Here is a 15,000-nt window from a genome sequence, read left to right on the forward strand (position 1 = left end):
CGGCGTACCTGGGCCAGGGTGCACTCTTCCCGAGTAAGCTGTCGCCGAAGGACGGGGGTAGAAGGGAAGCACGCGGTACCCCAAAGAGGACACCGGGAGGCGCCAGCGTTCAGCGAGGAGCCGCTTCCCGAGAAGGGGGACGAGCCTGCCGGCTTACCCGGGCCAGGGTGCACCCTTCCCGGGTACTCTCTTCCGGGAGGCCCCCGGCGGGACCTCCGGGGGGGGGGGAACGGCCAAGGTCCCCCGGGCCCGGTTCTCCGCAGGGGGAGGAGGCATGGCACGAGCCCGGGCCTCGGCGAGCCTTCCCCGGGCAAGGGCTCCGGGGAAGGCGGCGTTGGAAACTTGAGAGAGTTTGGAGGGCCAGTCTCGCACGCTAGAGCAAGGTTGCCCTGAGCATAAAATTGAGAAAAAATAAAATAAAAATTCCGCAGAGGTGGGGGGAGAGGTGGTCAGACTACCCGAGGAGGGCGCACCATAGCCGGGTATGCCCCCGCGGAGGGTCCCCTGTGAGACTTCCGGTGGGACTTTGAAAGAAAAAAAAAAATAAAATAAAATCAAAGCCCCCCCCCCTGGTTCTCTCGAGGGCACCCGGCCGGACGACTACCCGAGGAGGGCTCACCTCCCCTGGGCAAGGTCTCCGGAAGGGTCACCCGGACGACTTCCAGGCCTGACGATTATCTCGAAACCGAGAACCGCTATGAGAACAGATTCGAAGGCCGTATCCGGGTGACAGTTCCACGAGTCGGGCATGACAGAGTGGCACGCGTTCATAAAACTGCATAGCAGCATGGCGACCGGCTACCTCAGAACGGCCACCTGCCTGGGGATAGCAGGAGAGCGAGAAGCACGGCTGCTCTCTCGGGGTACGCCAGGGCCGAGCGCGGGCTCGCCTGCGGAAGAACCCCTGCCTTCTCCCACGGTGAATTCCGGGGGGGGGGGGGGGGAGACGGGGCCGGTTCACGTACCCGACCCGGGGCTTGCGCGGTCCCCGGGCAAAGCCTCCGGAAGGGTCCCCTTACACGCACAGACCCGGAGAGGCTAAAAGGGCGGGAGGCGCGGGTCCCTGTACCCAGGCAGGGCGCGCCGTCCTTGGGAACAGGATGGGCGACACGTACCCCTGACAGAATACGAGTCCCGGCTGTCAGCCCTGGGGGAGTCGTGAGTCCCTGTGCCCAGGCAGGGTCCACCGAACTCGGGCAATGCCTCTGGAAGGGTCCCCCGAAAGACTTCCGGGCCTGACGATTATCTCGAAACCGAGAACCGCTATGAGAACGGATTCGAAGGCCGAATCCGGGTGACAGTTCCACGAGTCGGGCATGACAGAGCGGCACGCGTTCATAAAACTGCATAGCAGCATGGCGACCGGCTACCGCAGAACGGCCACCTGCCTGGGGATAGCAGGAGAGCGAGAAGCACGGCTGCTCTCCCGGGGTACGCCAGGGCCGAGCGCGGGCTCCCCTGCGGATGGACCTCTGCCTTCTCCCTCGGTGAATGCCGGGGGAACGGGTCCGGTTCTCGTACCCGACCCGGGGCTGGGCGGTCCCCGGGCAAAGCCTCCGGAAGGGTCCCCTTACACGCACAGACTCGGAGAGGCTAAAAGGGCGGGAGGCGCGGGTCCCTGTACCCAGGCAGGGCGCGCCGTCCTTGGGAACAGGATGGGCGACACGTACCCCTGACAGAATACGAGTCCCGGTTGTCAGCCATGGGGGGAGCCGAGGGGGTCCCTGTGCCCAGGCAGGGTCCACCGAACCCGGGCAAGGCCTCTGGAAGGGTCCCCCGAAAGACTTCCGGGCCTGTCGATTATCTCGAAACCGAGAACCGCTATGAGAACTGATTCGAAGGCCGTATCCGGGTGACGGTTCCACGAGTCGGGCATGGCAGAGCGGCACGCGTTCATAAAACTGTATCGCAGCGCGGCGACCGGCTACCTCAGAACGGCCGCCTGCCCGGGGATAGCAGGGGAGCGAGAAGCACGGCCGCTCTCTCGGGTTACGCCAGGGCCGAGCGTGTGCTCCCCTGCGGACGAACCTCTGCCTTCTCCCTCGGTGAATGCCGGGGGGAACGGGTCCGGTTCGCGTACCCGACCCGGGGCCGGTCGGTCCCCGGGCAAAGCCTCCGGAAGGGTCCCCTTTACACGCACAGACCCAGAGAGGCTAAAAGGGCGGGAGGCGCGGGTCCCTGTACCCAGGCAGGGCGCGCCGTCCTTGGGAACAGTTGCAGCGGAACGGCCACCCGTGCCAGAGGGCCGGGACGTCGAGCGAGTCGAGCAACTTCGGCGGGCGGTCCGCCGAAGTCCCCCGGTCCCGGGGGTGATGCGCGCGTGCCCTGCCGGCACCCTCTTTGGACCGGAGGGGCCGAGCTATGGGCGTAATTTCTCGGTTTTTCATCCTCTGAAGGTCCCTCGATCGATCTGGCGAGGCGCGATCCGGCGGGGAGCGACCCTCTCGTTCGGCCGGGCTCCGGAGCCCGTGTCGGCGAAGGCGAGATGGTCTCGCTCCCCCTGACGCCGCATCGTGCCGGGGCTCGGGGGGGGGGGGGGCCCTTAGGGTATACCCCCTCCCGGCGGAACTCCCGCCGGGAAAGGGGTCGTCCCTCCCGGGAGGCGAGCTTGAGCGGCACGGAGCGGGCTCCCCCAGATGTGTCCGGAGAGAACGGCATCATTCGCAATATCCCCAGACGGTCGTTTCGACGCGCGATCCGGCGGGGACCGACCCCCTCGTCCGGCCGGGCCCCGGAGCCCGTGTCGGCGAAGGGTCTCGATCCCCCCGGTGCCGAGTCGCGCCACGGCACGGTCCGGAAGGCTATATCCGTCTTTGAAGGTCCCTCGATCGATCTAACGAAGCGCGATCCGGCAGGGAGCTAGCCACTCTGCGGAGCCCGTGTCAGTAAAGGCGAGAGGGTCCCCCTCCCCCCAGATGCCGCATCGCGCCGGTGCGGAGGCGGCGGCTGCCGCCAGATGCGCGACGAGGGGTCGGCGGTCACGAAGGGCACAGGGAGGGTGGCCGGGCGGTCCGGCAGGAAGCGCAACCGCGTCCCGGCGAGGGAGACCCAAGGCCCCAGGGCCTCTCCCCTAAGCCGCGGGCGTCGGAGTGCGCGCAGCGGGACCGCGCCTCGGCTGCCCTCCCTCGGCCTCCCTCGCGGAGGGGGGCCGAGCCGTCCCAGGAGACGCGCGAGCGGGACGGCTCCCCGACGGCCACCGTACCCCCCCGGAGAAAGGCAGCGGTGCCGCCGGGCGGGTGGGCGGACCCCGTCGGGCGGCCCGGCGGAGCTCCTTCGTAGGCTGAGCGTAAAATCGACAAAGTCCCGATCGACGTGTCCCTGCATCCCAAGCGCGGGTCCCTGCATCCCAGGCAGGGCGCGCCCACCCCGGGCACGGGATCCCGGAGCGGCGGAGGGGTCGGCGGTCCCGAAGGGCATAGGGAGGGGCGGCCGGGCGGTCCGGCAGGAAGCGCAACCGCGTCCCGGCGCGGGAGACCCAAGGCCCCTCGGGGTCCTCGAGGCTGCCCGCGAGACTCCGGTCCCGCGTCGGCGCGCCTCGCTCCCCGGGCCTCTCCCCTAAGCCGCGGGCGTCGGAGTGCGCGCAGCAGGACCGCACCTCGGCTGCCCTCCCTCGGCCTCCCTCGCGGAGGGGGGCCGAGCCGTCCCAGAACACGCGGGCGGGCGGGACGGCTCCCCGACGGCCACCGGACCCCGCCGAGCCCACCCCGGGCACGGGATCCTTGGAGAGCGGACAAACGGAGGAAGGCAGCGGTACCGCCGGGCGGGTGGGCGGACCCCGTCGGGCGGCCCGGCGGAGCTCCTTCGTAGGCTGAGAGTAAAATCGACAAAGTCCCGATCGACGTGCCCGGGGGGCTAAGCGCGGGTCCCTGCATCCCAGGCAGGGCGCGCCCACCTCGGGCACGGGATCCCGGAACCCGGAGCGGCGGAGGGGTCGGCGGTCCCGAAGGGCATAGGGAGGGGCGGCCGGGCGGTCCGGCAGGAAGCGCAACCGCGACCCGGCGCGGGAGACCCAAGGCCCCTCGGGGTCCTCGAGGCTGCCCGCGAGACTCCGGTCCCGCGTCGGCGCGCCTCGCTCCCCGGGCCTCTCCCCTAAGCCGCGGGCGTCGGAGTGCGCGCAGCAGGACCGCACCTCGGCTGCCCTCCCTCGGCCTCCCTCGCGGAGGGGGGCCGAGCCGTCCCAGAACACGCGGGCGGGCGGGACGGCTCCCTGACGGCCACCGGACCCCGCCGAGCCCAACCCGGGCACGGGATCCTTGGAGAGCGGACACCCGGAGGAAGGCAGCGGTACCGCCGGGCGGGTGAGCGGACCCAGTCGGGCGGCCCGGCGGAGCTCCTTCGTAGGCTGAGCGTAAAATCGACAAAGTCCCGATCGGCGCGTCCCCGGGGGGCTAAGCGCGGGTCCCTGCATCCCAGGCAGGGCGCGCCCACCTCGGGCACGGGATCCCGGAACCCGGAGCGGCGGAGGGGTCGGCGGTCCCGAAGGGCATAGGGAGGGGCGGCCGGGCGGTCCGGCAGGAAGCGCAACCGCGACCCGGCGCGGGAGACCCAAGGCCCCTCGGGGTCCTCGAGGCTGCCCGCGAGACTCCGGTCCCGCGTCGGCACGCCTCGCTCCCCGGGCCTCTCCCCTAAGCCGCGGGCGTCGGAGTGCGCGCAGCAGGACCGCACCTCGGCCACCCCCCCTCGGCCTCCCTCGCGGAGGGGGGCCGAGCCGTCCCAGGAGACACGCGGGCGGGACGGCTCCCCGACGGCCACCGGACCCCGCCGAGCCCACCCCGGGCACGGGATCCTTGGAGAGCGGACACCCGGAGGAAGGCAGCGGTACCGCCGGGCGGGTGAGCAGACCCCGTCGGGCGGCCCGGCGGAGCTCCTTCGTAGGCTGAGCGTAAAATCGACAAAGTCCCGATCGGCGCGTCCCCGGGGGGCTAAGCGCGGGTCCCTGCATCCCAGGCAGGGCGCGCCCACCTCGGGCACGGGATCCCGGAACCCGGAGCGGCGGAGGGGTCGGCGGTCCCGAAGGGCATAGGGAGGGGCGGCCGGGCGGTCCGGCAGGAAGCGCAACCGCGACCCGGCGCGGGAGACCCAAGGCCCCTCGGGGTCCTCGAGGCTGCCCGCGAGACTCCGGTCCCGCGTCGGCACGCCTCGCTCCCCGGGCCTCTCCCCTAAGCCGCGGGCGTCGGAGTGCGCGCAGCAGGACCGCACCTCGGCCGCCCCCCCTCGGCCTCCCTCGCGGAGGGGGGCCGAGCCGTCCCAGGAGACACGCGGGCGGGCGGGACGGCTCCCCGACGGCCACCGGACCCCGCCGAGCCCACCCCGGGCACGGGATCCTTGGAGAGCGGACAGCCGGAGGAAGGCAGCGGTACCGTCGGGCGGGTGGGCGGACCCCGTCGGGCGGCCCGGCGGAGCTCCTTCGTAGGCTGAGAGTAAAATTGACAAAGTCCCGATCGACGTGCCCGGGGGGCTAAGCGCGGGTCCCTGCATCCCAGGCAGGGCGCGCCCACCCCGGGCACGGTATCCCCAGAGAGGGCACACCCGGAGGAAGGCAGCGGGACCACCGGGTGGGTGCGCGAACCCGCACGGGCGGTGCAGCGTGGCCCCGAATTAGGCTGAGCGTAACATAGACATGGTCTCGATCGCTGTGCGCGGGGTGTCCGGCAGTGGTCCCTGGACCCCCGGGAGGGTTCGCCCACCCCGCGCATGGTATCCCCAGAGAGGGCACACCCGGAAGAAGGCAGCGGGACCAACGGGTGGGTGCGCGAACCCGCACGGGCGGTGCAGCGTGGCCCCAAAGTAGGCTGAGCGTAACATTGACAAGGTCGAGTTCGCTGTGTGCGGGGTGTTTGGCACCGGTCCCTGGACCCCCGGGAGGGTTCGCACACCCCGCGCATGGTATCCCCAGAGAGGGCACACCCGGAGGAAGGCAGCGGGACCACCGGGTGGGTGCGCGAACCCGCACGGGCGGTGCAGCGTGGCCCCGAAGTAGGCTGAGCGTAACATAGACATGGTCTCGATCGCTGTGCGCGGGGTGTTCGGCAGTGGTCCCTGGACCCCCGGGAGGGTTCGCCCACCCCGCGCATGGTATCTCCAGAGAGGGCACACCCGGAAGAAGGCAGCGGGACCACCGGGTGGGTGCGCGAACCCGCACGGGCGGTGCAGCGTGGCCCCGAAGTAGGCTGAGCGTAACATTGACAAGGTCGAGATCGCTGTGCGCGGGATGTTTGGGACCGGTCCCTGGACCCCCGGGAGGGTTCGCACACCCCGCGCATGGTATCCCCGGAGAGGGCACACCCAGAGGAAGGCAGCGGGACCACCGGGTGGGTGCGCGAACCCGCACGGGCGGTGCAGCGTGGCCCCGAAGTAGGCTGAGCGTAACATTGACAAGGTCGAGATCGCTGTGCGCGGGGTGTTTGGCACCGGTTCCTGGACCCCCGGGAGGGTTCGCACACCCCGCGCATGGTATCCCCGGAGAGGGCACACCCGGAGGAAGGCAGCGGGACCACCGGGTGGGTGCGCGAACCCGCACGGGCGGTGCAGCGTGGCCCCGAAGTAGGCTGAGCGTAACATTGACAAGGTCGAGATCGCTGTGCGCGGGGTGTTTGGCACCGGTCCCTGGACCCCCGGGAGGGTTCGCACACCCCGCGCATGGTATCCCCGGAGAGGGCACACCCGGAGGAAGGCAGCGGGACCACCGGGTGGGTGCGCGAACCCGCACGGGCGGTGCAGCGTGGCCCCGAAGTAGGCTGAGCGTAACATTGACAAGGTCGAGATCGCTGTGCGCGGGGTGTTTGGCACCGGTCCCTGGACCCCCGGGAGGGTTCGCACACCCCGCGCATGGTATCCCCGGAGAGGGCACACCCGGAGGAAGGCAGCGGGACCACCGGGTGGGTGCGCGAACCCGCACGGGCGGTGCAGCGTGGCCCCGAAGTAGGCTGAGCGTAACATTGACAAGGTCGAGATCGCTGTGCGCGGGATGTTTGGGACCGGTCCCTGGACCCCCGGGAGGGTTCGCACACCCCGCGCATGGTATCCCCGGAGAGGGCACACCCGGAGGAAGGCAGCGGGACCACCGGGTGGGTGCGCGAACCCGCACGGGCGGTGCAGCGTGGCCCCGAAGTAGGCTGAGCGTAACATTGACAAGGTCGAGATCGCTGTGCGCGGGGTGTTTGGCACCGGTTCCTGGACCCCCGGGAGGGTTCGCACACCCCGCGCATGGTATCCCCGGAGAGGGCACACCCGGAGGAAGGCAGCGGGACCACCGGGTGGGTGCGCGAACCCGCACGGGCGGTGCAGCGTGGCCCCGAAGTAGGCTGAGCGTAACATTGACAAGGTCGAGATCGCTGTGCGCGGGGTGTTTGGCACCGGTTCCTGGACCCCCGGGAGGGTTCGCACACCCCGCGCATGGTATCCCCGGAGAGGGCACACCCGGAGGAAGGCAGCGGGACCACCGGGTGGGTGCGCGAACCCGCACGGGCGGTGCAGCGTGGCCCCGAAGTAGGCTGAGCGTAACATTGACAAGGTCGAGATCGCTGTGCGCGGGGTGTTTGGCACCGGTCCCTGGACCCCCGGGAGGGTTCGCACACCCCGCGCATGGTATCCCCGGAGAGGGCACACCCGGAGGAAGGCAGCGGGACCACCGGGTGGGTGCGCGAACCCGCACGGGCGGTGCAGCGTGGCCCCGAAGTAGGCTGAGCGTAACATTGACAAGGTCGAGATCGCTGTGCGCGGGGTGTTTGGCACCGGTCCCTGGACCCCCGGGAAGGTTCGCACACCCCGCGCATGGTATCCCCGGAGAGGGCACACCCGGAGGAAGGCAGCGGGACCACCGGGTGGGTGCGCGAACCCGCACGGGCGGTGCAGCGTGGCCCCGAAGTAGGCTGAGCGTAACATTGACAAGGTCGAGATCGCTGTGCGCGGGGTGTTTGGCACCGGTCCCTGGACCCCCGGGAGGGTTCGCACACCCCGCGCATGGTATCCCCGGAGAGGGCACACCCGGAGGAAGGCAGCGGGACCACCGGGTGGGTGCGCGAACCCGCACGGGCGGTGCAGCGTGGCCCCGAAGTAGGCTGAGCGTAACATTGACAAGGTCGAGATCGCTGTGCGCGGGGTGTTTGGGACCGGTCCCTGGACCCCCGGGAGGGTTCGCACACCCCGCGCATGGTATCCCCGGAGAGGGCACACCCGGAGGAAGGCAGCGGGACCACCGGGTGGGTGCGCGAACCCGCACGGGCGGTGCAGCGTGGCCCCGAAGTAGGCTGAGCGTAACATTGACAAGGTCGAGATCGCTGTGCGCGGGGTGTTTGGGACCGGTCCCTGGACCCCCGGGAGGCTTCGCCCACCCCGCGCATGGTATCCCCGGAGAGGGCACACCCGGAGGAAGGCAGCGGGACCACCGGGTGGGTGCGCGAACCCGCACGGGCGGTGCAGCGTGGCCCCGAAGTAGGCTGAGCGTAACATTGACAAGGTCGAGATCGCTGTGCGCGGGGTGTTTGGGACCGGTCCCTGGACCCCCGGGAGGGTTCGCACACCCCGCGCATGGTATCCCCGGAGAGGGCACACCCGGAGGAAGGCAGCGGGACCACCGGGTGGGTGCGCGAACCCGCACGGGCGGTGCAGCGTGGCCCCGAAGTAGGCTGAGCGTAACATTGACAAGGTCGAGATCGCTGTGCGCGGGGTGTTTGGCACCGGTCCCTGGACCCCCGGGAGGGTTCGCACACCCCGCGCATGGTATCCCCGGAGAGGGCACACCCGGAGGAAGGCAGCGGGACCACCGGGTGGGTGCGCGAACCCGCACGGGCGGTGCAGCGTGGCCCCGAAGTAGGCTGAGCGTAACATTGACAAGGTCGAGATCGCTGTGCGCGGGGTGTTTGGCACCGGTCCCTGGACCCCCGGGAAGGTTCGCACACCCCGCGCATGGTATCCCCGGAGAGGGCACACCCGGAGGAAGGCAGCGGGACCACCGGGTGGGTGCGCGAACCCGCACGGGCGGTGCAGCGTGGCCCCGAAGTAGGCTGAGCGTAACATTGACAAGGTCGAGATCGCTGTGCGCGGGGTGTTTGGCACCGGTCCCTGGACCCCCGGGAGGGTTCGCACACCCCGCGCATGGTATCCCCGGAGAGGGCACACCCGGAGGAAGGCAGCGGGACCACCGGGTGGGTGCGCGAACCCGCACGGGCGGTGCAGCGTGGCCCCGAAGTAGGCTGAGCGTAACATTGACAAGGTCGAGATCGCTGTGCGCGGGGTGTTTGGCACCGGTCCCTGGACCCCCGGGAGGGTTCGCACACCCCGCGCATGGTATCCCCGGAGAGGGCACACCCGGAGGAAGGCAGCGGGACCACCGGGTGGGTGCGCGAACCCGCACGGGCGGTGCAGCGTGGCCCCGAAGTAGGCTGAGCGTAACATTGACAAGGTCGAGATCGCTGTGCGCGGGGTGTTTGGCACCGGTCCCTGGACCCCCGGGAGGGTTCGCACACCCCGCGCATGGTATCCCCGGAGAGGGCACACCCGGAGGAAGGCAGCGGGACCACCGGGTGGGTGCGCGAACCCGCACGGGCGGTGCAGCGTGGCCCCGAAGTAGGCTGAGCGTAACATTGACAAGGTCGAGATCGCTGTGCGCGGGGTGTTTGGCACCGATCCCTGGACCCCCGGGAGGGTTCGCACACCCCGCGCATGGTATCCCCGGAGAGGGCACACCCGGAGGAAGGCAGCGGGACCACCGGGTGGGTGCGCGAACCCGCACGGGCGGTGCAGCGTGGCCCCGAAGTAGGCTGAGCGTAACATTGACAAGGTCGAGATCGCTGTGCGCGGGGTGTTTGGGACCGGTCCCTGGACCCCCGGGAGGGTTCGCACACCCCGCGCATGGTATCCCCGGAGAGGGCACACCCGGAGGAAGGCAGCGGGACCACCGGGTGGGTGCGCGAACCCGCACGGGCGGTGCAGCGTGGCCCCGAAGTAGGCTGAGCGTAACATTGACAAGGTCGGGATCGCTGTGTGCGGGGTGTTTGGGACCGGTCCCTGGACCCCCGGGAGGGTTCGCACACCCCGCGCATGGTATCCCCGGAGAGGGCACACCCGGAGGAAGGCAGCGGGACCACCGGGTGGGTGCGCGAACCCGCACGGGCGGTGCAGCGTGGCCCCGAAGTAGGCTGAGCGTAACATTGACAAGGTCGAGATCGCTGTGTGCGGGGTGTTTGGCACCGGTCCCTGGACCCCCGGGAGGGTTCGCACACCCCGCGCATGGTATCCCCGGAGAGGGCACACCCAGAGGAAGGCAGCGGCACCGGCGGGCGGGTGTGCGGACCCCGTCGGGACGCACGACAGTGCTTCAGGCCGACCTTCTTAGGCTGAGCGACAAAGTCCCGATTGACGTGTGTGTCCCTGTGCCCAGGCAGGGTGCACCGTCCTTGGGCACAGGATCGTCGACGCGGACCCCCCCCGCGGCGGGGAAGGGGAAGCGTCGACATATTCGACATAGTCGAGCGAGTACGACGTCCGGTCGGCCGAGGGCCCCCGATGCCCCTGGACCCCCCCCGGGGTGGGCCAGACGGAAAAATGTCAAAGTCTGGTTGTCGGCCAGGGGTAAGTGTGTGTCCCTGTGCCCAGGCAGGGTGCACCGAACCCGGGCGAGGCCTCCGGAAGGGTCCCCTGACAGACTTCCAGGCTTTGGAACATTTGAGAGAGATCAAGGGCGGGAGGCGCGGGTCCCTGTACCCAGGCAGGGTGCGCTATCCTTGGGCACAAGATCGTCGAAGCGGACCCCCCCGCGGCGGGGAAGGGGAAGCGTCGACATATTCGACATAGTCGAGCGAGTACGACGTCCGGTCGGCCGAGGGCCCCCGATGCGCCTGGACCCCCCCCCGGGGTGGGCCAGACGGAAAAATGTCAAAGTCTGGTTGTCGGCCAGGGGTAAGTGTGTGTCCCTGTGCCCAGGCAGGGTGCACCGAACCCGGGCGAGGCCTCCGGAAGGGTCCCCTGACAGACCTCCAGGCCTCGGGACTTTTGACAGAGAACCAGGGCGGGAGGCGCGGGTCCCTGTACCCAGGCAGGGCGCGCCATCCTTGGGCACAGGATCGTCGACGCGGACCCCCCCGCGGCGGGGAAGGGGAAGCGTCGACATATTCGACATAGTCGAGCGAGTACGACGTCCGGTCGGCCGAGGGCCCCCGATGCCCCTGGACCCCCCCCCCCCCCCCCGGGGTGGGCCAGACGGAAAAATGTCAAAGTCTGGTTGTCGGCCAGGGGTAAGTGTGTGTCCCTGTGCCCAGGCAGGGTGCACCGAACCCGGGCGAGGCCTCCGGAAGGCTCCCCTGACGGACTTCCAGGCCTCGGGACATTTGAGAAGGATCAAGGGCGGGAGGCGCGGGTCCCTGTACCCAGGCAGGGCGCGCTATCCTTCGGCAAAGGATCGTCGACGCGGACCCCCCCGCGGCGGGGAAGGGGAAGCGTCGACATATTCGACATAGTCGAGCGAGTACGACGTCCGGTCGGCCGAGGGCCCCCGATGCCCCTGGACCCCCCCCCCCCCCGGGGTGGGCCAGACGGAAAAATGTCAAAGTCTGGTTGTCGGCCAGGGGTAAGTGTGTGTCCCTGTGCCCAGGCAGGGTGCACCGAACCCGGGCGAGGCCTCCGGAAGGGTCCCCTGACAGACCTCCAGGCCTCGGGACTTTTGACAGAGAACCAGGGCGGGAGGCGCGGGTCCCTGTACCCAGGCAGGGCGCGCTATCCTTGGGCACAGGATCGTCGACGCGGACCCCCCCGCGGCGGGGAAGGGGAAGCGTCGACATATTCGACATAGTCGAGCGAGTACGACGTCCGGTCGGACGAGGGCCCCCGATGCCCCTGGACCCCCCCCCCCCCCCCCCTCCGGGGTGGGCCAGACGGAAAAATGTCAAAGTCTGGTTGTCGGCCAGGGGTAAGTGTGTGTCCCTGTGCCCAGGCAGGGTGCACCGAACCCGGGCGAGGCCTCCGGAAGGCTCCCCTGACGGACTTCCAGGCCTCGGGACATTTGAGAAGGATCAAGGGCGGGAGGCGCGGGTCCCTGTACCCAGGCAGGGCGCGCTATCCTTGGGCAAAGGATCGTCGACGCGGACCCCCCCGCGGCGGGGAAGGGGAAGCGTCGACATATTCGACATAGTCGAGCGAGTACGACGTCCGGTCGGCCGAGAGCCCCCGATGCCCCCGGGGTGGTGCCGACGCGCCAACCCGGAGTCAAGAGGGAAAATGTTAAAAGTCGGGTGGTTGGCCCGTGGGAAGTGTGTGTCCCTGTGCCCAGGCAGGGTGCACTGAACCCGGGCAAGTCATCTGGAAGGGTCCCCTGACAGACCTCCAGACATGATGATTATCTCAAAACTGAGAACCACTATGAGATCGTATTTGAAAGCCGAATCCAGGCGACAGTTCCATGAGCTGGGCATGTCGGAGTGGTACGCTTTCATAAAAGTGTATCACAGCATAGCGACCGGGTATCTTAGAACGGCCTCCTGTGCCAGAGAGCTGGGACGTCGAGCGAGTCGAGCCAGTCTGGCGGGCGGTCCGCCGAGGGTGCCCGTCCCCCCGGACCCCCCCAGTGTGGGCCAGACAGAAAATGTCAAAGTCCGGTTGTCGGCCAGGGGTAAGTGTGTGTCCCTGTGCCCAGGCAGGGTGCACCGAACCCGGGCGAGGCCTCCGGAAGGGTCCCCTGATGGACTTCCAGGCTTTGGAACATTTGAGAGAGATCAAGGGCGGGAGGCGCGGGTCCCTGTACCCAGGCAGGGCGCGCTATCCTTGGGCACAAGATCGTCGACGCGGACCCCCCCGCGGCGGGGAAGGGGAAGCGTCGACATATTCGACATAGTCGAGCGAGTACGACGTCCGGTCGGCCGAGGGCCCCCGATGCCCCTGGACCCCCCCCCGGGGTGGGCCAGACGGAAAAATGTCAAAGTCTGGTTGTCGGCCAGGGGTAAGTGTGTGTCCCTGTGCCCAGGCAGGGTGCACCGAACCCGGGCGAGGCCTCCGAAAGGCTCCCCTGACGGACTTCCAGGCCTCGGGACATTTGAGAAGGATCAAGGGCGGGAGGCGCGGGTCCCTGTACCCAGGCAGGGCGCGCTATCCTTGGGCAAAGGATCGTCGACGCGGACCCCCCCGCGGCGGGGAAGGGGAAGCGTCGACATATTCGACATAGTCGAGCGAGTACGACGTCCGGTCGGCCGAGGGCCCCCGATGCCCCTGGACCCCCCCCCCCGGGGTGGGCCAGACGGAAAAATGTCAAAGTCTGGTTGTCGGCCAGGGGTAAGTGTGTGTCCCTGTGCCCAGGCAGGGTGCACCGAACCCGGGCGAGGCCTCCGGAAGGCTCCCCTGACGGACTTCCAGGCCTCGGGACATTTGAGAAGGATCAAGGGCGGGAGGCGCGGGTCCCTGTACCCAGGCAGGGCGCGCTATCCTTGGGCAAAGGATCGTCGACGCGGCCCTCCCGCGGCGGGGAAGGGGAAGCGTCGACATATTCGACATAGTCGAGCGAGTACGACGTCCGGTCGGCCGAGGGCCCCCGACGCCCCTGGACCCCCCCCCCCGGGGTGGGCCAGACGGAAAAATGTCAAAGTCTGGTTGTCGGCCAGGGGTAAGTGTGTGTCCCTGTGCCCAGGCAGGGTGCACCGAACCCGGGCGAGGCCTCCGGAAGGCTCCCCTGACGGACTTCCAGGCCTCGGGACATTTGAGAAGGATCAAGGGCGGGAGGCGCGGGTCCCTGTACCCAGGCAGGGCGCGCTATCCTTCGGCAAAGGATCGTCGACGCGGACCCCCCCGCGGCGGGGAAGGGGAAGCGTCGACATATTCGACATAGTCGAGCGAGTACGACGTCCGGTCGGCCGAGGGCCCCCGACGCCCCTGGACCCCCCCCCCCCCGGGGTGGGCCAGACGGAAAAATGTCAAAGTCTGGTTGTCGGCCAGGGGTAAGTGTGTGTCCCTGTGCCCAGGCAGGGTGCACCGAACCCGGACGAGGCCTCCGGAAGGGTCCCCTGACGGACTTCCAGGCCTCGGGACATTTGAGAAGGATCAAGGGCGGGAGGCGCGGGTCCCTGTACCCAGACAGGGCGCGCCATCCTTGGGCAAAGGATCGTCGACACGGACCCTCCCGCGGCGGGGAAGGGGAAGCGTCGACATATTCGACATAGTCGAGCGAGTACGACGTCCGGTCGGCCGAGGGCCCCCGATGCCCCTGGACCCCCCCCCCCGGGGTGGGCCAGACGGAAAAATGTCAAAGTCTGGTTGTCGGCCAGGGGTAAGTGTGTGTCCCTGTGCCCAGGCAGGGTGCACCGAACCCGGGCGAGGCCTCCGGAAGGCTCCCCTGACGGACTTCCAGGCCTCGGGACATTTGAGAAGGATCAAGGGCGGGAGGCGCGGGTCCCTGTACCCAGGCAGGGCGCGCTATCCTTGGGCAAAGGATCGTCGACGCGGACCCCCCCGCGGCGGGGAAGGGGAAGCGTCGACATATTCGACATAGTCGAGCGAGTACGACGTCCGGTCGGCCGAGGGCCCCCGACGCCCCTGGACCCCCCCCCCCGGGGTGGGCCAGACGGAAAAATGTCAAAGTCTGGTTGTCGGCCAGGGGTAAGTGTGTGTCCCTGTGCCCAGGCAGGGTGCACCGAACCCGGGCGAGGCCTCCGGAAGGCTCCCCTGACGGACTTCCAGGCCTCGGGACATTTGAGAAGGATCAAGGGCGGGAGGCGCGGGTCCCTGTACCCAGGCAGGGCGCGCTATCCTTGGGCAAAGGATCGTCGACGCGGCCCTCCCGCGGCGGGGAAGGGGAAGCGTCGACATATTCGACATAGTCGAGCGAGTACGACGTCCGGTCGGCCGAGGGCCCCCGACGCCCCTGGACCCCCCCCGGGGTGGGCCAGACGGAAAAATGTCAAAGTCTGGTTGTCGGCCAGGGGTAAGTGTGTGTCCCTGTGCCCAGGCAGGGTGCACCGAACCCGGGCGAGGCCTCCGGAAGGGTCCCCTGACAGACTTCCAGGCCTCGGGACTTTTGAC

This window comes from Hyla sarda, unplaced genomic scaffold (genome assembly GCF_029499605.1).
Source record: "Hyla sarda isolate aHylSar1 unplaced genomic scaffold, aHylSar1.hap1 scaffold_1293, whole genome shotgun sequence".
NCBI classification, from domain to species: Eukaryota; Metazoa; Chordata; class Amphibia; order Anura; family Hylidae; genus Hyla; species Hyla sarda.